At 50.5% G+C, this 16931-nt stretch overlaps 1 protein-coding gene across 2 annotated transcripts in view; it reads left to right on the top strand.

Moving 5' to 3' along the window:
* Positions 1-16931, top strand: part of Atp2b2 (ATPase plasma membrane Ca2+ transporting 2) — a 320698-nt gene that overhangs the window by 72952 nt on the left and 230815 nt on the right. The gene's annotated exons all lie outside the window — the stretch shown is intronic.

Here is a 16931-nt window from a genome sequence, read left to right on the forward strand (position 1 = left end):
GCTGGCTCTCCTCTCACGGGGAAGGGGTGGTAGCCAGAAGGTATTTGATAGGAGGGCAGCCTTCTCCAGCTACCTGACTGACTAGGGGGGCCTAAATCGGTCTTCTGTGGCACACTCTATAGGGAAGAAGCCTAGAAACTTCCATCTGATCACCCATGGGGTAACTGTGACAATTCTTAGTTAGACACAGCCAGAAGGGCAAGGGTGGCTTTGATATACCACAATCCATGTAATCTACATGCATGAAGCTAGTGTTTCTCTCTGAATATCGCCTGACCAGTCTAGAAAGCTTTCCTATTTGCTGTAGATATGTCCAATTAGATGGGCTTGGCGGGGTCCAGAGCTGTAGGAGATAGGATGCCTACTGCAGGCACGTGAGAGTGGAGGACCTGGGCCTCTGGTCTGATGCGGTAGTCACACGAGTAAGTCATGATTGTTGTCTGTACGCTGAGAGATTTGGCACTTAGACTTGGGTCTGAGGACATGCCAGGCACCTAAGTCAGGGGCTTCTGACTTTCTGACTTCTTCCCATGAGGGTGTAAAAGGAGTCTCTCTATCAGCTCAACCTGAGGACAAGGTGGGAAGAGACTGAGGCACAGACTTGAGGTCAGGCCACACCAAGGAGGATGGAGTGGCCCCCCAGGCCCACTGTCACCCTTCCTGAAGACTGTGAGTAGAATGTGCCTCCTAGTTTCACACTTTTCTCTCCAGGAGGATGTTGATGGGTGTTTTGTTTGCCTTCTGTCTTTTTCTTTGTGGCATGTCTAGTCATTAAACCCTCCTCTGGCTGTCACACAGCTGTCCCCACAGTAGTGGAGTTAACATAGCCAGAAGAGCACATGGCAGGTGGGCATGTTGGCCACTACAAGTCCCCACGATGTGGGCCTCCCCAGCCCAGCCTCCCCAGATGTAGGGTACCCCCATTCTTCAGCTTGGCATACAAGATCCTTGCCCTGCATGTAAGAAAACAAAGCAGGCACCATGATGGCCCTGAGAGTCTCCTAGAGGTGCCCTGCCCAGATCCTGGGGCCAGGGTAGACACCAGTATGCTTGAATCCTGCCCCAAGACATTGTGGGTCAGGTGTGAGCCCCTGGTCTTTTGAGCCATGCAGAACTGTATAGCAGACACCCAGACTGCTCCCTTTCCTTATGTAAAACGGCTCCAACTCCACGGTATCATAAAAACAGTTGGACCACCCCATTCCCTTCTGTCCTTTGCTCTTTTCCTCTCCTGTCCTTCCCTGACATTCCCACTTAAAGGCCACCTTCATTTCAGCCGATGATGGGAGCCACTTTCTTGTGCTGACAATGGACATTGATGCCCCCGGTTTCTTTTCCTTTTTTCTTTTCTCTTTGGAAATGTTTAGAATTGTGTCACGGGCCAGAGGAAATAGCTGTGCCGTTGCCCTACAAAGCATCATAATGACTAGAAAGCTTTAGCCTTTCCTCTTTCAGAATGTCAGAAATCCCTAACTAGTAATCCCACTTCCAGGAAGCCCGCCCCGAGGAAGCTGCCTGAGATGCGTACAAAGATGCATTCAGGAGGATGTTTATCGGGGCGTGTTTATATTAGTCAAAAATAGAAACAAGTGCATGCCCAAGTGGGGCAGATTGCAGCCTCTACCGAGCCACCTGCAGACATGGAAAGTTCTGGAAGGCAGCCATTGAAAACTGCTTGAGAGGAACCTTCAATAATGTAGGGAACACCTTCATATTTCAGAGTTAAGAGAAAAGGCAGCTTGCCAAAATGATGTTTCTGTAAATATATGGGAAAGAACACAGGGTAGAAAAAGAAAGAGCCAAGGAGGAGGGAGAAGGAGGGAGGGGGAGGGAGGGGGAGGGAGGGGGAAGAAGGAACTGAAGAAACTCATATACAACTTTGCAGGGGCATAGGTGGCTCGTTTTCTTTCCTGTGCTTCTCAGCGAACCCTCAGTTTCCCCATGATGTTGTGCTCACGATGTTCATATTCACAGAATGGTCACAGTTTAGCCAGGCATCCACCCCACCTGTCGGAGTAGGTGGACATTTTGCACTCTGTTGTATAAAATAAATGGTTAGTCTGATGCTTTTCCTTCTAGGTGTTTCTTTTCTCAACACCGTTTTTGAAGATGTGTTTTTATTTCATGTATATAGTGTTTTGCCTGCATGTATGTATGTGTACCGTGTGTGAAATGCCCCCTGGGACCAAAAGAGGACATCAGATCCCCTGGAATTGGAGTTACTGACAGCTATGAGCTGCCATGCGGATTCTGGGAACGGAGCCCAGGTCCTCTGGACAAGCAGATAGTGCTCTTACCCACTGAGCCATCTCTCCAGCCACCCACCCCAAAGCCAGTACATTCCTGTGGTCTCCATGCCACCGTGGTCACTGGCTTGGAGACCGTGAGTGTGCTGGGCTGAACCAGGGAAGGTGTGACTGAACTGCAGGCGTTTATTTTCTTGTAATTGCAGAAGCTGGGAGTCCAAGTTCAAGGTGTGGCAAGTTTAGTTTCTTCTGGGGACTCTCTACTGATGCCCTTGCTCAAGGTCTTTCTAGGTGATGCTGGTGTCCTGCTTTTTTCTTGCAAAGACTGCATGGATAGGATGAGAGTCCACACTCTCCTCCTCATTTTAATTCATATCTGTCTCTAAATGAGATGATTTACAGTGAGGGTCCATCCTGACCAACTGATGAAAACATTGTTACTGAGAATTTGCTAGTGTACCGCGCCCACTGAGCATCATAGTTCATGGCACAGCATCCATGCTGTGTAGGTCGTGGCTCCCTCGCTGATCACAGGGTGTCGTGACTGAGTGCCCTGTCCAGCATGACCAGAGACTATGCCACCCTGGGGTAGCTCAAAACAGGTCCAAATTCAAAGTCAGAAGCACAGTAAAGAGGAAAATCTAATTTAAGCCATCCTAGGTGAGAGCCCTTCTGTGTGTAGACTGGTTCTAGAGAGCAGGAGCTTGGGACTTTGGCAAGTAAACCAAGGGGAAGCATTCAGCCCACAGCAGAGGTGGCATGTCCCGGTGACTATGGCCATTTATTTGGCACAGCTATTCTGAGTTTGGAGCAGAGGCAGGAGGAGGTGAGTTGTGGATGAGGAGGTCATTCATTGTTCTCGCTCAGAAACTATTATGAGGTATGACAGAGGCCCCCAGTGAACCCTGCACATGGCTAACCTCAACCTATCTAGCAAGACCAGAGACAGCAATGTGGCTGATTGTCCCCAAGTAAGCCCATGACCAGAGGCAGGCTTCTGAGAGCTACAATAAAACCACTCAGTGTGGACAAGTTCATTCTGTTACAAAATTCTGAAGCACTTTGATGTAAGAAGCCTTGACATTAAAGACATTAAACACTTACAGGGGGTCCAAATGTTAAAACCCAGACCTTAAAATGTAATTTCCCCATGCCAACTCAAAAGCAATTTTGATTTAGAAAACCAAGGGTAGAGAGAACAGTTGTATTCCTCATTCTCTGTTGCTGTAACAAACTATCGAAGACTATACTTTAAAAGAAAAAGGGCGTGCTTGCATTTCAGTTCAAACCCTCCTGTTAATAGTGACCTTTGGGTCCTCCAGTTAGGGTGGAGGTGGCAGCTAGTTTATTCCACCTTCAACCCCTCAGCGAATGTCACAGCAAATGTCCTGTGTGGATCACTGCTATAGCGTCCATGTGTCACCTCATCACCAAGCGTTCTACTGCTAGAAACTGCCCAGTCCTTCTGTGATTCCTTCCAGATCTGTGTGAATAAATCTTTATTTAAAATTGGTAGGAAAGTGAAGTGGTGCGCAGGGTAAGAGGTCGTTCAGGAGCCACCGTTGCTATCAGTTTCTAGGAAAAGCATCTGTTGGTCTAGCCTTCCCTCCCTGAGCCACAAGGGAAGTACAGGGGTGATGGGGGCAGACGTGGCCCCAGGGAGGTCCCTGTTGTTAGGGAGCGGGCTTTCTATTGGAGGGAAATGGACCATGAGCAAGTGCACCCATGTGTGTCGGATGCCAAGGACCATCCTGAAGAAGGCAGGCACTGAGGGGAGAACAGGAGGAAGGGGGCGGATGGGAAAGAGGAAAGGGGCTTTTTGTGTAAGGTTGTCAGATGGGCTTGCTTGCCTTTGAGGCCAAAATGAAGCATCATGAGGAACCAGAAATACACTTAGGCAAAAGTAAATAGCAAACACCATGGCAGGCTGAGGCAAGGGCTGCCTAGAGACGTCAGGATGCCAGAATGCTGAAGGGGCAAATTGGAGAGCAGCAGTTGGAAGTGAGACTGGAGAGTGGGTAAGGAAAGATCAGGATGGGCTACGAGGGTCTGTGAGGAGGACATCTACCTCAGGGCTGATTGCAGGGTATATTGTAGGGCTCTGGGCGGAAGCAGGAGATCACAAAAGGGGTCTTTCTGACAAGCCCATGGAAAATGACGATGGCAGGACCAGGGCACAGGAGGTGGGCACAGCCATGTTGTGAGCCATGGGGAAGGTTAAGCTGATGGTGCATGCTATGAGATTTAGGTTAAGAGCAGAGGGATGGGCAGGGAAGGGCGAGGGTGACTTGGGGTACTCAGATACCAAGTGGTATCCTGCACTTCCCTTCTCCGATTGTCTACCAGGAGCTGACAGAGATCCCCCAAGTTGAAGGTTACTTAAGTTCCCAGTGAAACTGCTTCCATTCCGATGCCTCTCCCCAGGCTACCGCACTTAAGATGAATTCGGGGTCCCACACTCCTTTTGGCATGATAACTTGGTGGAATATCCCTCAGAACACAGGGAAGGGTCCTCACACAGCAGTGTGGTTATCATATACAAGTCAGGCCACTTGGGTGCTAACGTATATACAGGGTGAGGTCTGAAACATGGTTCACGCCCATTCAGTCAGACACCGCCACATCCTGGGACAAGGGTGCACTCTGCAGCCAGCACCATGCTGAGTTCTCCTGTCCTGAATTTTCATGAAGATATCACAGTGTCCGCTTGATGCCAAGCCACCAGGCCTGCGATGGAACTCCAGCACAGCCCTCCCCGTGAGGCTCATGTGCATCTTTCTCTACTCAGTTCCCATCTAAGCCTCATGTCTCTTAGCATAAGCCCACCTGTTATCTATGCAGCTTGTGACAGCAAGTCCATTCTTATCACAGGGAAAAATCCAGGACCTTGGTCTTCTCTCCCAGGAACTAGGGGCAAAGACAAGCCTGTTCTTTTTCTGGGTGGCAGCGTGGATGCCTGGGACAGGTGCCTTGGAGGGGAAAGGCTCACTCTGGCAGGGGAAAGTGGAGGGATAAGTCAGAGACATGGAGATTCTGGACTTCAGTGAGACTTTAGATATGGGGACAGTGGGGCAGATATGGGGGTGGTGGGTCAGATATGGGGGTGGTAGGACAGATATGGGGACAGTGGGGCAGATATGGGGGTGGTGGCGCAGGTGAATGAAGAATTGGAACTCAGGAAGCAGCCAAGACCAGAGGACACAGAAAGCACGCCCTGGGGGCCATGCAAGGGAATAGAGCTGAGGGAGAAAGGAGCAGATGGCCATGTTTGGGGCACCCAACAGTGAGTGGTTTGGGGGAATATGGTCAGGTGGAGAGATCCTCAGCTGAGCAGTGCATGGAAAGGCCAAGCAGTGGAGGAGGGGAAGGGACCAAGGTGAGAATGGCTGGGGACGCTGAGACAAAGAACAGGGACCCCAGTGGAACTGTGTCCTCAGAAGGGCTCACACAGGTGCTGTTGTGGTCAGTCTGGTGGCTGCAGAGAGTGACCCTACTGGTAATGGGTGCCACTGGTGAAGGGTGTCTTCTGATAGGAGGTACAGTTAAGCCAAACACAGACGTGAGGTATAGCCAGGCTACCAGGCCCCCATGCCACCCTTTTCACAGAGGGGAGACCAAGGCCCAGGGAGGGAGATCGGTCCAAGGCTCCTTCTAGCAGCTCTTACTTATTTCTTTTCCAAAATGTTTCCTACACCATGAAAGCATAGAGAGATAATTGGAGGGAAGGGTGTTCCACTTTGCTTTCTGTTGCTATGATACAACACTCTAACCAAAAGCATCTTAGGGAAGAAAGATTTTATTTGGCTTACACATCCAGATCATAGTTTATCATTTGGGGAAGTCAGGGCAGGAGCTCTAGTCGGAACATTAGGTTAAAAGCAAGGAGGGAAAAACCATGGGGAATGATGCTTTCTGGGTTGCTTAATGACTCATGCTCAGTTAGCTTTCTTTTTTTTATAAATTTATTTATTTATTAAAGATTTCTGTCTCTTCCCCACCACCCAATTCCCTACCGCTCCCCCAATCAAGTCCCCCTCCCTCGTCAGCCCAAAGAGCAATCAGGGTTCCCTGCCCTGTGGGAAGTCCAAGGAACCCCCACTTCCATCCAGGTGTAGTAAGGCGAGCATCCAAACTGCCTAGGTTCCCACAAAGCCAGTACGTGCAGTAGGATCAGAAACCCATTGCCATTGTTCTTGAGTTCTCAGTAGTCCCCATTGTCCGCTATGTTCAGCGAGTCCGGCTTTATCCCAGGCCTTTTCAGACCCAGGCCAGCTGGCTTGTGTAGCTCAAGATCACCTGCTAGAGAACCCACAGTGGGCTGAGCACCCCTATGCCAATTAGCAATCCAGACAACCCCCCAAGAGGTACCCATCGGCCAGTCTAGCAGTTTCCTAACTGAGATTCTCTTCTCACGTGACTCAACTGTGTCAAGTTGACAGTTAAAGCTGACTGGGACAGACAGGAAGAGAAGAAGGAAAAACAGTATTGGTAAAGGGTGAGACCCAGGACAATGAGAGTTTGTGAGAACAGAAGCTAGCCTTCCTTTAGGAAACCTATTAAGACTTCTAGCACCACAAAATGTTCAGAGTGAGCCAGGCCTGGGGCATTCTCAGTGGGGGACATGTCAAGCCAGTTGCTGAACCTTCTCCTCACATAGTGAGCATGCAGTGCTTCAGTCACAGGTCAAGAGTCAGGCAATGTGGATAAGGAGAAGAATCTAGAAGGACCAGGGAACAGTAGTCTGCCACATCTGCCCACATGCTTCAAGGGGTTCAAATTTTGTGCTGAGTCTGGCAATGCCTATGGGCTGAAAGTGAGGAGATCAGGGGTCAGGGGCCCTGTACTCCCTCTTGCCTCCCTTACCTGGTCTTCAAAAGCGAGGGCCATGCAGAAAGAGGAAGTTATGTCTGGGTGTCCCAAGCACAACATGGAGGCCTCACTTTGGAAATCCCTTGACCTCAAACACTAGGAATCCCCAAAGGTCCTGGGAACAGCCCCCCAAATGAGCCAAGATAATGGTGGCTTCAGGCAAGTCAGTCTCAGGACTGAATTTGGCCCAGTAAAGGCGTCCATGTCCTGGGCTCAGGAAACATAATTGACAAATGGTGTCCAATGCTGGAGTGGGGTGGGGACAATGGGTACACACACACATACACATACACACGTGCATAATACATACACACATGCACACATACACATTCGCATGCACACACATGTGTATATAGTATTTGCATTTCAATTGCTGTATATGCATTAAGAGACTCAGGAAGAAAAGGGAAGGGTCGGGAGACTCGTCTGGGTAGCAGACTGAGTCCTCAGTTTTTCAAGAACTGTGGCAAGCCCGCTGATTGACATTCAGACCATGAGGTGACATCAAAGGAGGTCCATTGTAATGGGGGCTGAGACATCACAGGGTGGAATTCTTTCATGTCAATCACCTGAAAAATCCGTGGAAGCTACTACAGAGGCCTCCAGCCTCTCAGAGCCCTGAACCACCCACCAAAGATGCTGAGGTCACAGTGAGATGTGCCACCCCTGTAAGAGTAAGACCTATGTCCTGCTTGGTGGCAGGCCTGACTTTGGGGGCTGATCCTCTGCCACCATATCTCGCCCCCTCTAGAGGCTCTTCAGCTGGCGGTGACATGTGGTCTTTTTAGGGACCCTTGTTAGCTTTTCCTTCTCCTGAACTTGGAAAGTTCCATGGCAGTCCTGCTCTCACAGAGGCTGCAGGAGGCAGGACTGAGCTGAACTGATGGATGCAGGGAGGGAGGCGAGGCTCCTGGCAGCAGCCACAGCCGCAGTCCCAGGTGGGGGCGGCCGTGGGCTCTGCAGCAGCTCTGAGTGCCTCTGCCACCAGCAACCAGAGCTTGCTGCTCTGGGCCCTGCAGACCCCTGGAGCCACACAGACAAGGGTTGATTGGCCTGGCCTAGGAGCGCTCACCTGGGGCACACTCTGGAGGGTAAGTGACGGCAGGGAGGCCTCCCAGACTCTAAGACTTCCTGAGAAACAACTGATATGGCCGCTGGTGTGAGGGCTCCTGCTGTTTGGGACTGAAGGGGGAAATAGTCTGTTCCTGGTGATTCTGCGAAGTGGCCTAGGACTTGGCTCTACCCAAACATAAGGTGCCCAGAGTTCTGGGGAAGGAAGATTGTTCTTGGCTTGTGCCCAAGGTAAGGCTATTATAGGGCTTCCCTGAAAGTCCCGAGTTCCTGCCCTCATTCTTTGCCAGATGTGTACTGAGGTGCTAAGACATGCCAGGCTTTCTGAAATGTATCAGGGGGTTCAAGAACGATCAGCACACAGCCTGTGCCTAGAGCAGCCCCTCATCTTCCCGGGAGTATGGCCGCTTAAAGAACTGGAGCGATGTGAATGAAGCATGTTTCTGTGGAGAGCCCAGTCAGGTGTCAGGGCGCTAGAGATTCACCAAGGAGGTACCTGTTCAGTTGAGTCGTGAAGCATGAGTAGGAGTTTGTTAGTGGGGAACAACAGGAAGCCAAGACATTGTGGTTGTAACACAAAAATACTTGGACATCCAGAATGCCAGTGTCTGCAGACTGGCCGGGATGGCTGACAAGGCTGCCCACAAAGTGGCTCTGATACCAGGGGTTGAGGCTCAATTCTAGTGGGCACTCCGAAGTATATATTACAGCAAGTGATTTGTGTGCTTGGCCTGTGGATCATGGGAACTTCTGTCGAAGTGGATAAAGACAGGAAGGGGATTCTTCCCTACAAGGGAGCCTGCAAGTCCACCTTCATGAGGGATTCAGGCAACAGGGTCAGGAGTTGGCGGGACGGGCAATTCTGCCCTGCTTGAATGAAGGTGATGAGGGCCAGTGGTGAGTGGTAGGGAATACTGGGTAGTCTCAGTGAACAGTGGCCTCTTGTTGGTTAGTGGAGGGGGGGGCAGTTTGGGCTATGGAGGTAGGGAGGCTGGGTATGACCACATCAGGGGACATGGCCTCTAAATTGCAGCATGCTGAAAGCCCCCACGGTGTCTTATCCTTGTGGACTCTGTGGCACACTGCTGGACTTGCTGGTTCAATATAAGACACTATCTGCCTGTCTCCAGAGCCCTTGTGTGTCCCCATGAAGTCACCAAGAAGGCGGTGTCAGTCGCCAGCCGCAAGAAATGGCACCCCACAGGGCATGAAGAGTAGAGGAACAGATATTCACGGGGCATTGTGTCCCGATGGCAGGAATCTCTGAGTGGTGACCAGGCACATTGAGGCAGGTTGGCAGGCTAGGGCCTATGTCAGGCATCCCTCAGTGAGGGTGGCCTCAAGTCCCAACAGGCAGTAGAGACCCTGGCAAGGTAGCAGGTGGACAAGAGACTCACCTAAGACTGGCTGGTCTAGCATGCCTCAGCCACCTCTGTCCCTTCCCCCAGGGTGCCAGAGATTCCACCTGGCTTTGGAAGACTTAGGGCTGGGGCTACAGTACTGAGGGCCTGAGATGCCAGCTTTGTGAAGATCCCTAGTGATGTGAGGCAAACCGCAATACCCCCCTTTTGCAGAATTCTGTTGACTTCTCCCCCGCCAGGCCTATTCAGGGATCCCACAGGCTGTCAGAGATGTGAGACGCCTCATCAAAGCCACATAGCCATGGTCTCTTCCCAGGAATCTGGCCTCCTCCTCTCTTCCACGCACTACCAGGCCAGGGTCACACATGATGAAAGGTTGAATAGCAGACATTAGAAATAGTATAACATTATTTATTCGTGCACCAGGGAATTGTTGGTTAAAACAAAGGCTGATGGGAGAGCAGAGGATGCTTGTGGGTATGTACTTAGGGCTTCACAAGTCACTGCCACAAAATGTTAAACGCAGGCTGGGAGTTTTGCCACATCTTTTCTTGTAACATTCGCTGTGGAAATAGGTCTACCCACCCCAGCTTATGGAAGAGGAAACCGAGGCTTGAAAAGCCAAAGAGTGACAAAAACTGGATTTGAACACAGGGCTTCTCTATTAGAAACAGTGGTCATTGCTAATGCTGCTCCAGGTGCCCCTGACATCCAGCTCTTGGACACACACTGCCGTGCACCATTTCTGAGGTGCTGGGGATCACCCCCAGGGCTTCAAGTATGCTAGGCAAGCGTTCTACACATGGAGCCGCATCCCAACCTCTTGTCACTTTGTTTCAGAAGAAAGAGGATGAGTCCCAAATAGGGAAGCCACTGTGTGGAGGGTCAGGACAGAAACCCCGGTGGTGCCCCAGAGCAGCTCTTTGCAGCGTATCTCATGGTGGCCTTACTGAGGTGGGTCTCCACCCTTGACCTTGGAATAGGACACAAGGACCTGAGGGGAGGTGGGAAAAGGAGAACTGAGAGATGGTGACGGTGAAGATGAGTTTAGAGAGAAGCTGAGCGCTAGTCTTCAAGCAAGGAGGAAGGCGGTGTAGTGGGATAGTGCGTGCTGCGTATGATCTGGGTCACCTCCCAGCTTTGCCACTAGCACCTAGGTGACTTCCTTGGCAACTCACAGAAGGCACCAGTTCCTCCAAGTGCCACAAACTGTGTTCTACCATGTCAGCAGACCTCCCACACTGGGTCCCGGTTAGTTATTCATGTTCTCATTTTTACGGTTCTGAGGATGGACCCAGGGCCTCTCTCAATGTACTCAAGTGAGCTGCCACTCGGATGCATGACCAGCTCTGCCTGATGTTTGTTTTCATCAGTTTTCCATTTTATTTGATTCTGTTATTTTTTTTTGAAATCTATTGTTTTATTTTTAAGCCTCAAACTTACTCATGGTGATGCCCCTGCCTTGGCTTCCCAGGTGTTAGCATGCACTGCCATGCTTGGCATCTCTTTAACTCTTCATGATGCGTCTTAAAAAATATATAACACTACTTACCATAAATAGAATCTACACAACAAAACCAAGGGCAAGGAAGAAGACAGAATGCAGGGAGTCAGCTCTGCCTGCCACCTGCTCTGCCTCTGGCTTCCAGGGGAGGGCCAGACAGTGTGGGAGTGGGGGTTCTGGAGGTATCTGGTCCCTGAGCCCCTTCCCCTCCTGGAATCAGGTCCCACATGTGGGTCAGTATCTAGTAAGACCTGCATTACCATGGAGCAAGAAGCTTGTTGGAGGGTTTTCTAAACGCAGCTGCAGAGATAAGAGAGCACTTCCCAAGCTACCTCTCTGCTCACTCAATGCAGGACCAGGCTCCGTGGGGATTATGCCAGGGGTAGGGTTATAATCCCACTGGAGGACAGAAGAAAGAAGGCTCCGGGCTGGATTCTAGAACCAGTCTCCTTCAGGACCCAAGAACTAAGAATGCCATCGGTGCTGCCCTTGGAGAAAACAAGAGGCAGACCCAGACAAGCAGAGGTGGCGGGAAAGAACGGGTGTCAGGGAAGTCCCTCCCTCCAGTACCTGCCAGCCTGCCTGTGGGACTTGACCTCAGGTTAGCCCTGGGCACTTTAGGGAGCAGCGCCTGGGCCTGGAATCCCTTTAATCCCATATTAATGAGTTCTGTGCCCATGAGCAGGCTTAGCTGGGGAGAAATGAAGGAGTTCCTTCTCTCTGAAAGGAAGGTGTGGCTGGAGGGAGTTGGGGTGGCTCTTCCCACCTGAGCCCTGCTCAACCTCCAGGGGCAGAGGACCAGACAGTCATGGGCTTCCTTATTGTCCTGCCTGAGCTATGGAGGCAGATGCAGTCTGAAGCTGTCCCTCCTCCCCTGTGGCTTTGGTGGGCTGTGGCCCTAAAAGGAACTAGAGAAGGGACCAGATTTATAACGAAGTAGACACTTTATTGAGAGGATCTTGAAGACCTTCCGGTTCAATGCCCTTCTTAGCCAGGGCTGCAGTGACCCCCAGTTAGGTTTCACAGTAGGTATGTGGCAGAGCTCACAGGTCCCCTCCCCCACTAGGCCTCTTCTCAGAGTTCTCCTTCAGTCTGAGGTAGAGAGCAGCCCAGCAGGGAGGGGTTGCTGGTCACAGGCCTCACAGCTTAACTGTCTGTGCTGGTTCTGAGTGCTCCCATGTAAGTCAGCTCTGGCCCTCGCCTCTGGGGACACCAGCCCACTCTGGTGGTCGTTTCCCCTCCCATCTTCCAGACTTGGCACTTGGTTCCCTCCACAACAGAGAGTCTTAGAAGTTATCTGTGCAGGCCCCAGTGTCATGTCTGGTACCCAGTGGTGCCCACAAGGGAACTTCTACTGGCAGGTTCTCTGTGGATTGGTATCCCCTCCTTCAGAACATCTCCAAGCCTTTGTGGGACTAGAGGTCTGGAGGCATTGGCGGAGTACAGGATGGAGGTCTGTGATCCCCAATCCTCAGCTTTAGGGTGAGCTACCCTGCTGAGCACACCTTTCTCCTGGGGGCGTCTCGGGCAGACAGACTTCATCTAACCTAACTCTGCTCCTCATGGTCACCCCAGCTCTTTCTCCCGGCTCCCACCCTAACCCAATGCCCTCACACAGAGAGAAAAAAGACAGAGGCTTCTATAAGACAGAACTATTGTGGCCAGGGCAGGAGGAAGGGAACACAACAGAGCCAACTGGTGGGGAACCCAATCTGCCCTGAACCTGAGAGTTTGAAACCAGAGGCTTGAGAATAAATCCACCGTGAGGCTGTGACGGGAGCAAATGCCGGCCGTGAAAGGGCCTTTTGTTTTCCTCCCGATCCAGAGTGCCTGCTTTGATTCCATTTTAATTGGCTGCAGTGCTGGGGCTGAGCAAGTCTCCTGGTCCTCTGCCTTGAAGAGACTGGGGGACTACATTAGACTCTTGCAAAGCGTGGGATGGCCCAGACCCTGGGAAGTTACATCTGGCAGGGGAGGGGGGGTGTTCGTTCTGACACTTTGCTAACCCAGTAACTCTGATGGGTGCTATGCTGGGGACAATTTCTCTGCTCACTCCCAAGCCAGGCATCTGTGGGCTTCCCATGGCTCTGGCCCCTTTACTGTCTGGGACCAGCTTCTGTGCCAGCCCTTCCCTGCTTCCCTGTGCAAAACCCAAACACCACTTAGCCAAGCAGAGCAGGCAGATCTCAAAACCCAGAGGCCTGTGGGAGGCAACACGCACCTTGCCTGTCTCACTTTGCCCTGGAGTTTGTTGTGTCTTTGATACACCCCTGCCTCCCCACTGCAAGAAGCCCATTGAAATCCATGCTGCCCCCTCCCATCCAACACTGTACTGTGCATACTGTTCTAGGATGATCACCGTAATTATCTGGATTCTTACAGACCACCCGTCCCCCATGTGTGACATGCATCGCTTGAGGGCACAGACTCTGTCTTCTTTGTGCCTGGCACAGATCATGTTCCCAGATATGGTAGGATAAATACTCTTATAGTGCCTGGTGACAAAGACTCCACCTAAAATGTGACCTGGCTGGAGGCGTGGCTCAGTGGTAGAATGCATTCCTAGAAGGCAACAAAAACCTGAGCTCTACTCGCAACACAGAGAAAAAATAAACAGACTTTATATCATGCTGATTCTGATTTGGGAGCTTACCAGGTGTTCAGAACCTCCCTGAGTGATGCTTGTCTATGCATGCCCCCAAAATGGATAGTGCTGAGAGAATAGGGGAGACACCAGAATGTCGGATGTCCCTGGTCCCCAGGAAAATAAACATGAAACCACAGCTCGATGAGACCCAGCTTCCACGGGGACTGAGGTAACTTGGGGATGGAGCAGAGGTCCTTAGCATGCGGGCTTCACTGAGAAAGGTGAGCTAGAGTCTCCCTGGGGGAGAAGAGACCATAGAGGGGAGAATGGGGAACTGATGGAATCACTGGGGAGTGGCAGGAGCTTGAGAGAAACCTGGGAACCAGATGGTGGGAAACAGAACCGGAGAGGGGGCAAGCCCACTCTTAGGAGCTTAAATGGCAAACCCAGTTCCCAGGCTTTGTCCTGAGATTGGTGCTCAAAGTGGATAGCAGAGGGGGCTAAGGCAGAGACGAGGTGGGGATCCCCTTACAAAGAGCCTCACTAGCCCTGGGAAGAGATGGGCTTTGATTCACTAAGCAGACTGTAGTCTTGGTGACCAACAACAACATAGGGGTACAGGATATGTTATGGTTGAATTCAATGCTTTTCTACCAAAGGAAAATCCCCAGAATTTACAGAAAGCAGTGTGTTCTCTTCCATCTGTCTTAGAGAGTTGATATTCATGGTTTAGCTCTGGGTTCAAGGTTTAGCTCTGAGATGCCTTACCTGTGTGACCTTGGGAGAGTCATCTATTCCTTTTGAGTCCTTTCTTTGTCTGAGCCCAAGCCTTTCAAGGTTGGAACAGGACAAGATCACAGGACAAGCCAGGTGCAGCTATGAGAACACTCCACTGAGACACACCCTGCTAATAAGAATTTCATCTCAGGCAGGGAGGAGAGGCGCAGAGATGATGGTTGGAAAGGGGAGGAAGGGAGGGAGGGAGGCAGCGAGGGAAGATGGAAGGGGGAGGGAATGAGGGAGAGAGACAGACATACTGGCTGGTGAGATGACTCAGTCAATAAAGTGCTTGTAACACAAGCATGAGGACCTGAGATTGTCCACTGAAGTCACATAAAAATCCACACGGTTGTAATCCCAACAGTGGCAAGGGAGAGACACGTGGAAACCTCAGGCTCACTGCCAACCAGCCTAGACTGCTTGGTGCTTCAGATCCCAGTGAGAGACCACATCTCAAAAAACAAGGTGGATGTCTTCTGAAGAATTGCATCTCTTCAGGTGGAACTAGAGGAACTCTCTCTCTCTCTCTGTCTCTCTCTCTCTCTGTCTCTCTCTCTCTCCTCTCTCTCCTCTCTCTCTCTCTCTCTCTCTCTCTCTCTCTCTCTCTCTCTTGCACGCATACCATGTGCCCTCACATGAACATGCATCCACATGCACACACATACATAAGATAGATAGATAGATAGATAGATAGATAGATAGATAGATAGATAGATAGATAGATAAATGGAGTCTTTTTTTTAAGAAATTTATTTTATGCTTATGGTGGTTTGCTTACGCATGTATACTTTGGGCAGACTGTGCCTGCAGAGGCCAAAAGAGGGCATTGGATCCCTTGGAACTGGAGTTACAGGTGACAGATACCCTGTGTGTGCTGGGAATTAAGCCAGGGTCTGTAAAAGCAGTCAGTATTCTTAGCCTCTGAGCCATCTCACCAGCCCTATTCTTGAAGTGCCTCAGCATCTGCTTTAGTAGCCAACACTCTGCCTCTTGATTTGAGGGTCTCCTGCTCACCTCTATTCCCATAAGGCATCCAGATAGTTGGCAATTCCGGGCAGCAAAAGGCCCAGGATAATAGGATGCCAATTCTTCAGACTAGAGTAGGAGAACCCTGCTCAGAGAGTACTGAGATCAGCATCCTGGAGCCAATCGATATTTACGCTGCCTAGAGCTCTCCAAGGTTCTGACCAGCCCAGGTTCCTGGAGCAGAGAGGGTATAGGAGTCCTGCGGCTCAGTCCTATGGCCAGAGAACTGGCTGTGGTTGCCACAGCTGGAGAGAGTATGGTTATACAGAAGGATAACATTGAAGACAACTCAGACCCAAGTTTAAGATCTGGCCCCCAACACCTCCATCTGCTCACTTCTGAATAGGGATGATGGTGTTGTTTTCCACCTGTGTGGGTTAATGAGCACTGGAGAAACTAATACAGGCACACGTATGCGTTCTTTACAAGGCTGGTGCTCGTGGGCTTCAGGGTCCATGGCCATGGTCATGAGTCCAGCCAGAGATCAGAAGGGCTGAGGCTCTTGAGTGTGGTAAGAGGAAGACCAGTGACATTTGGTCCTGACGTTTCTATATTCAGAAGGAAAGGGGATGGCATCATGGGCCTTTGGGTGCCTAGAATATTTCACCAGAAGAGCACAGAATGGGTGAAGGAACCTTCATGTATGCTTCCTAGGTCAGGATATTTGCATGTAATGGGTATCAACAGAGAATGAAATAGCTTATGATCCCCTTCAGATCTGTGTGTATTTTAGCTCAGGGAGCATCGTGTTCCCGAGTCCTATGTTCAACACCAGTTTCTTGGGCAGTATGGTTTCAACAAGACATGCATGTATACATGTGTGTTTGCATGCACGTGTGCACATGCCAGGTGTACATGCATATATGTGAGGAAGTCAGAAGATAACCTCAGGTGTCATTCTTCAGTCCCTGTCCGTTCTGGGTTTTGGGAAGGTTGGTTTTGTTTGTTTGTTTGTTTGTTTGTTTGTTTGAAGACAAGGTTTCTCACTGGCCTGGAACAGGTTAGCTGGCCAGTAAGTCCCAAGGGTGCACCTCTCCCAACCTCCCTGGTGTTGGGAATACAGCCTGTGCCACCATGCCTGACTCTTTTCACATGAGTTCTGTATCGGGCCTTGTGCTTTCACAAGTGCTTCACTGACTAAGTTGTAGTTTAACCATTTTTACTTGTGTTGTCTGGGGGCCCACCACTCAGCTCCCAAATAAATACATGGAGATTTACTCTTACTTATGAATGCCCAGCCTTAGCTTGGCTTAGCTTGTTTCTAGTCAGCTTTTCTTAACTTAAATTATCCTAGTGGGCTTTTGCCTTTCTCTATTCTATATACCTCTCTTTACTTCTTACTCTGTATCTGACTATATGGCTTGGTGGCTGACCCCTGGCATCCTCCTCTCCACCTCTCTCTCGTTCTTCCTTTCTTCTTCTTCTTCTTCTTCTTCTTCTTCTTCTTCTTCTTCTTCTTCTTCTTCTTCTTCTTCTTCTTCTTCTTC

The sequence above is a fragment of the Microtus pennsylvanicus genome, chromosome 8, assembly GCF_037038515.1.
Source record: "Microtus pennsylvanicus isolate mMicPen1 chromosome 8, mMicPen1.hap1, whole genome shotgun sequence".
NCBI lineage: Eukaryota > Metazoa > Chordata > Mammalia > Rodentia > Cricetidae > Microtus > Microtus pennsylvanicus.